This window comes from Pseudorasbora parva, chromosome 21, assembly GCF_024679245.1.
Source record: "Pseudorasbora parva isolate DD20220531a chromosome 21, ASM2467924v1, whole genome shotgun sequence".
Taxonomy (NCBI): Eukaryota; Metazoa; Chordata; class Actinopteri; order Cypriniformes; family Gobionidae; genus Pseudorasbora; species Pseudorasbora parva.
The window spans coordinates 29,692,132-29,700,319 of NC_090192.1; the positions used below are offsets into that span (position 1 = coordinate 29,692,132).

The 8,188-nt window shown below is 38.6% G+C and overlaps 1 protein-coding gene across 2 annotated transcripts in view; it reads right to left on the reverse strand.

Moving 5' to 3' along the window:
• The window catches only part of grin2cb (glutamate receptor, ionotropic, N-methyl D-aspartate 2Cb), a 72,063-nt gene extending 63,982 nt beyond the window's left edge, over positions 1-8,081 (reverse strand). The window contains exon 1 of one of the 2 annotated variants that reach the window (XM_067429460.1): positions 7,991-8,081. The gene's annotated coding sequence lies outside the window, so the exon portion shown is untranslated. The remainder of the gene's footprint in view (positions 1-7,990) is intronic. The other variant, XM_067429454.1, reaches the window with a different exon arrangement.
• Positions 8,082-8,188: the final 107 nt, after the last annotated feature.

Sequence of the window (8,188 nt, forward strand, 5' to 3'; positions counted from 1 at the left end):
ACCTATAGGCTTTGTCCTTTATGAAAATCATAAATGAAGATACATGACAATGAGTGACTTAAATGTACTATTCTTGATGTGAGTGCATATAGCCTCATTATTATCCAGAGATTCATTATAGTCATTACCCACACCTCTTCAGACAAAAGCACTACAAACAAACCTCATTTTCCCAGATTCTCATCATTAGTAGGGAACAGCTTACTAATAGATGCAAAATTATTATAGACATGTATTAGTTGTGTTCTTTGCAGTTTTTGAAGGACACTCAAGATTTACAGGGAACTTTTTATATTTTTATATCCACTCTAAAGCTCTGCCTTGCACTGTATGGTACAGGGGGAAAAAGGGTTTACATGTCAACACAAGTGCTCTTCTGTCTGTGAGAGAGAAATTCATTTGAGTACTCAATTCAGATTCAACCAGCTTCTCTAGAGACTGAAGCACATATTTCATGATCATCCTGTCTGAAAGAATTTGCACACACTGTATTGCCGCTCTGAGATGACATACAGGAGAAGAAAGAGCAGTATTCACCTGGGAGATAAAAGGAAAATCGACATCTTCAAGTGGTCTGCAAAGTAAGGAAACAAAGATCCCCAGCGGGACAAAATAACATGTAGGGTTGATCTGAACAGGAAAAAGAAGCATGAATGTATCTTTTGTCCTTATAAATATTAAATAGTCATGACTGTTCTGCACTCTGTACACACGCACTACCTGCTGGTCTAGTTTCCAAAAATAGGCCCTTAACGTGGTTTGACAAGTCCATTAAAACACAGCTGAATTAATTGCGAATTAATTATTAACAGCCAACTGTAACAGAGTTGATACTCTGACTTTAACACAGACAGAGGTTTTCACAGGGATTGGAAGGACAGAGGGATGGACAACTGAATAAGCTTAATGACCATAACGTTTGAAGTAGATCTTTCAGTGCTGGCCAGATGGCTGTCTGCAAGGTGGGATGAGTTTGACTCCATATGCGCAGCCACACCTGTGGACTATCTGTCTGATTTCTTTGGCTCAACACACTCTCAGCCAGAGATATAGTATCTAAACACCACGGCTTAGTGTGACATGTCTTATCTAACCGTTTGGACAATGTAGCTTGGTGTGAAGGGATATGCAAATGTGTCTGATAGGTCTAATATTTATCAAAGGACGAAATTTATGTTTTTAACATGAGCTATACTGGAGCACCATTTAAAGTAAAGAAAGAGACTCATGATGAATATTTCATTAGGGTATAAATATTATCTATGAAACAAAACATGAGAACACAGCTAATAAAATAATGGCCTGTTCCAGCTTTCATGGCAGTTACAAGATAAGCGGAAATACAGGATGCATGGAACAGTTGCATTCAGTTCATGAATAAAAGTTAACTTTTAAGTTAGCCTTTTTGTAAATGGACTGCATTTATATAGCGCTTTTATCCAAAGCGCTTTACATTTTTGCCTCACATTCACCCATTCATACACCGACGGCGATGTCAGCCATGCAAGGCGCCATCCAGCTCATCGGGAGCATGCTGGGGTTAGGTGTCTTGCTCATGGACACTTCGACACTTGGTCAGGTGGAACCGGGGATCGAACCACCAACCTTTCGGTTTGTAGACAATCTACATGAACCACTGAGCCACTGCCGCCCCTGAGCCACTTTTGTTGTTGCTCTTGCCAATATATTGTGTAAAACTATACACTGACTAAATTTAATTGTCAGAAGGTAGCATAAATTAGCCTAGAAATCTAGACTCACCCTAGCGGCAGCAAATCTAATTTGCCGTGAGTGTAGTCTAGCAACTCTCAATAGACTTCTGAGCTGGAAAAAACTAACTCTGGTCAGGCCAGTCACATCGTGTATAGAGTCGGTAGGCGGGCTTAACAATGACAGCAGAGTTGCGTGCTACTTGTAAACAAAGAAGCTGGCGAACGGCTGTCTTTCGAATCGGCTTTGGCTGTGACTCTGGAAGACTTGGAGTTAAGTTTTTTTTGAGAAAAGAACGGCACTGAAATCATTCTTAAGAAGGGAAGATGTGTTTTTGAGTTTTGCCGACCGGATACGGCGAAAGTTTAATCTATCAACTAGCTCTGCTTGTATTTTCTCTGGTTGGTTGTAGCGCTATCGAATTGCGTGCAGAGGGCGTTTGAAAGACAACCGTTTATCCCAGTGAGTTCCTAGACCCAACATCTTGATGTGGGTCTGATTTGTCAGGCTAAGTCTAAATGACTAAATTTGGCAAACCTTAAAAGTACAGAGTATGTTATTTCTGCAGCATTATCATGTTTTAAACAAGTTTCCCAATCACTGCTCCTCATCTGCCATTGGTTGACAAAAAGATAGTCCTGCCCCCAACACATGCCATTGGTTGAGCCAATTTTGCTATAAAAAAAAAAAACATGCACAGCACCAGTGCTTACACTTAGGGCGTTTTCACACCTGAAAGTCTGCACCAAGGTCCGAACCAAAGTTTGTGTTTTGATACATTGTACACAATTGGTTAGTTTTGGTTTGCTTTCACATTGCAGTTTTGCAAGCACACCAAAGAACTTTACATGACGCACTTGCGTCCTGTCGTCATCATCTATGTGGCCTGCATCTTAACATTGATTGGTTTGTTAGCGGACGTGGAGTAAGAAATCCACGTATGTGTTGTGGTGCTCACATGCACAGGCTAGAATGAAATTGTTGAATAAAGTCATTATTTTTGTTTGTTTTTTTGCACAAAAAGTATTCTTGTCTCTTCATAAAATTAAGACTGAACCACTGGAGTTGCATGGACTATTTCAACAATGTTTTTACTATACCTTTCTGGGCCTTGAAAGTGGTAATTAAATAGCTGTCTATGGAGGGTCAGAGAGCTCTTGGATTTCATCAAAAATATCTTAATTTGTGTTCCGAAGATGAACAAAGGTCCTACTACCCTAATGAATGACACGAGGGTGAGTAATTAATGAAAGAATTTTCATTTTGGGGTGAAGTATCCCTTTAAAATCTGCAAAGGTCATGATGCCACATGTAAAGTGCTGTAAAAATGGCTGTGCTTTTAAAAAGAGGAATATAAAGAGACATCTTCTCTGATAGGGTTTTACTGTGCAAACCGTTTTATAGCTAAAGCACAGCATACTGTCAGAACTGTACTCGGATGTTGGATGTCTAGTCAACCATTATACCCATCCCTAATGTGCGTGAGAGCAAAATACATTTTATTTCTAAGTTACCTAATTTTGTTTTGGAGGTCTCCTACAAAATGGTGTCTCCTGCAACAACATGCATCAAAGGTAATAAAAAAACAAAAACACTTTCATTTTCTCATAATATACATTGCACATCACCACAATTTTTAGTCTTTCTCAAATGAATTGTCAGGGGAATCAGTCTCTCTAAATCTCTCTTTTCTGCTTTGATTGGCCAGATGGCCATTTTTGAGCTGATGGGTTCATATTAATCATATTAATTCATATTAATTCCTATTAATATTAATCACGTTGTCAGCGTTCACTCAAACTGATTTGCTGAAATAAAACAGGGACAGTAATAGATGAACACCAGCCAATAAGATTGCCATTTGTGCATTAGTCCCGCCCCCCTACCGGAGAAACCACATATCTTCTGCTTGTTCTTAAAGCAGAACTAGGTAACTTTTCAACCTTCATAATATATTTTTTAAGACTCGTGATGATAAATCGACTTACAATAGGTTGAATGACACGTCTGCCATAGCCTGATGGGGTCTGTATCGTTTTTAATCGTACTTTTAAACTTCGGGTTTCGGGTAGTAACCCGAGAACAAAAAGAACTACAAAATTCGACTGCTTTACAGCATATACGTCACTTCCACCAACACCCACACTTCCTTACATTCAGACGTGCGAGCCCAACTTTGTTCGTCGGATAATTTAGTCATGTCCGAAGCAGCACAGACACATAAGAAATAAAAGGTTTTGTTGGAGGAAAGCAATAAGAGGAAACGAAAAAGTGATGGGATTAAAGGCAGGACGAGGATCAAAATGTGACCAGCGTTTGCTCGTCGGCGTGAGCTGAAGGAGGCGTGCCCGACCGATGCTGTCATGTTTGTTACGGTGAGCTACCACTCAAACATTGAACTGAAGTATCATATAGATTCTGTAAAACGGTAACCAATAGACTACTATACGCTGGCTTGTAAACGTGAGCATCGTGATTATTTGGCGTTTGAAAAAAATAAAACCCATGAAATTATATTCATATGACATGCTGAAGCATAAGCCACTGACTGTAACGTTACCTGGGATGAAGACATTTCACACGCGACGCCAGAAGAACTCGAAATCCTCTTGCAGTGTTCAGGGGAACTGTTAGTGCTTCACCGACCCGCGGGACGCTTTTATGAAGTTATTTGGCCCGCACCGCACCACTGTATATATTTTTACAACCCGCCCCGCACCCGCGACCATTAAATAGACATACGGGGTCCGCAGGTTATGAGACGAGCCACGCATCACTAGTTCAGGGCTATCAGGGTTGTCATGTCAACAAATGCACGCGCGATGGCATCCCCTGTTGTAGGATTACAGAGCTTACGACAGTAGTTGAGGACATTATTTTTTCCAAACTGTAGGGGGACCCCGAGAGCAAAAGTAGCCAAGTGGGGCTTTAAAAGCTGAATAATTCCAAAAAAACACTGTTATTTTGACAGGAAAATAGAACAAAGAATATTGTTTACATCATGTAGCGCATTGATTCCGTGTGGTATGAGAAACATATTGTGCGTCTTCACACTAGTAAAGTTATGGTATGTCAAATACAGGTACGCTGTGCATCCGTTGAGCTGAACTGAAATAGACAGATCGCTTGATGTAGAGCGAAACTCTGTTTCTCTGAGTGTTCAGTGAGTGAAATCTATATCATTAACTTATTCTTAGACTCTAACACACACTGGCGAGCAAAAAACCCAAGCATTTATTAGTCAATGGCTAAGATATTATTTAGTCGCCCAGAGTGAAGATTTACTCGCATTGTGGAGGGTTGTAGTGGGCCCACAGATGATTTGCAAAAGTATTTCAGTAAGATAGTAATAACATGAGTTAGCAGGTTAGCCAGTAACTTACACAATGTAAAACACAAAACTACGTATTTTGAAAATCCTCTAGATAATATAAAAAATTATTCATACTGCAGGTTATGATTCTGAGCAACAAGCTGGTTCAATTAAAATGGGTACTGACCCATCTTTTAAAATCAAGCATTTTGCGAATCCCCTGTTGAAGTCTTTGACTTTGACAAAAAAAGATTTTGAGAAGCAGTTGTCAATAAAATGACGTGTTTTTGGGTGAATAACGTACAACATAGACGAGCACCGAGTGACATAAAACCGTCACCCAGTGGGATTCGAAATACAGATGACTTGTTTTGGTAGTTCTGAGTCAATTCTTTAGCCTAGAAATCTAGACGCCCCCTAACGGCAGCAAATCTAATCTGCCGCGAGTCTAGCAAATCTCTCTCAATACCCTTCTGAGCTGTAAAAACCAAACTCTGGTCAGGCCAATCACATCGTGTATAGAGTCGGTGGGTGGGGCTTAACATTATGACGGCCGAGTTGCGCTTGTGTGCTGCTAGTAAACGCAGAAACTGGCAAACAGCGGTCTTTCGAATCAGCTTTGACTGCGACTCTGGAAGACTTGGAGTTAAGTTTTTCTATGAGAAAAGAACAAAGAACGGCACTGAAGTCATTCTTAAGAAGATCAGATGTATTTAGTTTTGCCGACCGGATACGCTGAAAGTTTAATCTACTAGCTCTGCTTCACGTTGGTTGTTTGTAGCTCTATCTAATTGCGTGCAGAGGGACTTTGAAAGACAACCGTTTATCCCGCCCCTCGGATTGAGCCCTGACAATGGTGAGTTTCCAGACCAAATATCTTGATGTGGGTCTGGCTTGTCAGGCTATCAATTCTTTACAACACAAGACAATAACTTTACAACTTTGCAGAATGTTTACATTCAAAAACAGCTAGCCTATATTAAATACTGCATGAAATGGAATTTTCAAAAAATAATGGGGCACTCTGATACATTTTTGACCTTTTTGACAGCAAACCCTGTTTAAGCTTATTATTATGAGGCAGGACACAACTAAAGGCCAACTGACCAGTCCAGAGGGAACTTCTGGTTACATCTGGTTCATGCATAAAATAATAATAAAAATAATAATAACTCATAACTCCTGTCTGACAGGTCCACTAATCCAGTATGTCGAGCATGTGTGCACATGCCTGTTCGCGACATTCTATTAGCTGCAAGGGTCCGCCATTTGTCTTAAAGTGACAGGGTCATTCACCCAGTACCTCGAAGAAAGGTGTGTCCTTATCATTCCGTATCAGAATGATGCTAGGAACAATACATGTGCAAGTCTGACAGTGTCACCAGAAGACACCATATCCATCCCCCCACGATACTGCATCTCATATCGTATGACAACATTTTGAGTTGTCAACACTTTAAGTTAACAATTAATTTGAAATAGGCAATGCTAAATGTAAAAAAAAACGCAAGGCAAGACTGGAACTGGACAGACTGTCCACATTTTTATAGAACTGTCAAATATAGATCCAAAGCAGTGGTCAGTTGCATAAACTGCATTTACATGTAATCATTAAACATAAGAATGATTACTTGGTTAACTGCTAGTTGGTCAAACTAGCTCTTAAGACACGGTCTTAACATAGTGGATATGTATGAAATTGGCCCCAGACATTCAGCCAGTTTAAAAAGCTGCGCTTTTATTTTGTTCTAAGCATAGATGTGTGAAGTATGCCCTCTGCAGTTCATGTTCAGTTCCATTTTTCAGAAAAATTAAATCCTAATTTTAAACCAAGATTATTCATAACATTGAAGGAAAATATGTACCATTAGCATTATTTTTAAAATGTTTTAAAGTGTACGTCACTTACATGACTATAACAACTTTTTGTCTGAAATAGTTAAATGTTTAGATTTGTTGAAAAAAAAAAAAAAAAAAAAACTATAACTTTACTGGATCTTTTTCTAGTTTTTATCTGATGTTGGCAGGCTCAAAATACCCAAATACTGAGTGTACCATCAATTTGGTTTCTTTCCAAATCAAGTAAAGGGCCTAGTTCAAATGAAATGTGATCAGATTTTAAATATTGGATTGGATAAATTCTTAAAAATTAGATGTTTTTCTTTAAAAAGGATTATGTAATCAAATTAGATCACATAATCCAGTCTTGGTTTTGATCTAAATCAAACATTCAGTATGTGTATTTCAGCTTTTTAGTAGGATTGGGATACCTAAGTAAGCTAAGCCTTTTAGCCTAAAGTAAAATAGCCCCCAAAACAGTAGTAGTCAATATAACAAAATAATATTACTTTTACTTATGTATCACTGTATATTAATTACGAGACACAATCATCAGATATGACCGGTCAAAATAGTTTCTAACAACTACATGTCTTGGGCCCTACTGTATTTGTTTGTATTTATTAATCGTAGTCAGATGAGGGTGTCTGACTGTTAAAAATGGAGGGAAAAAAAAGAAAAGAAAAAAAGTAGTGTTATTTACAAACACCAAACATGTGGCAACCAAACATGTAAAGTGTCCCAAATCTGACTGTACTTGTTCTTTACATAGTAGCCTGCATTGTGATATTAAGTTTACGGTAGATGGTAACCCAGATATGGCAAGTCTGGATCTCGATCAGGGTGATCAAATCTATTGTTCTGAAAAAACAGAACAAAAATCAAATGAAACTCATCTTGGATAGCAAAACATAGTTTCAACTTAATTCTGATCCACATTAAACTTTTTTGAACAACTGGCCCAGAGCTAAAGGGAAAGTGGTGGTGTAAGAATTTTATTTATTTATTTATTTTTTATGCTCGCGCATTCACTCTATCGCTATTTTAAATACACAGGGTTTTGAAAGCACACACAACCTAAAACCTATACATATTAACATGAAACAAGTGTCATAAATTTCTACTAACCTTATCCGTGCAAAGTTACAACTAATTTATCCTCAGCTTCTCTTGACGGCGTTAAACGCGACAACTTTCGCTAAATACGCGGAAGGATATGGGACCATTTTAAATAAAGATACGCCAGAAGAACCTCTTAAGATAGTCCTACAATTAAACTACGTGTTTGTATCTTTTTATTTATCTGATCTTTTTGGATGTCTTGTT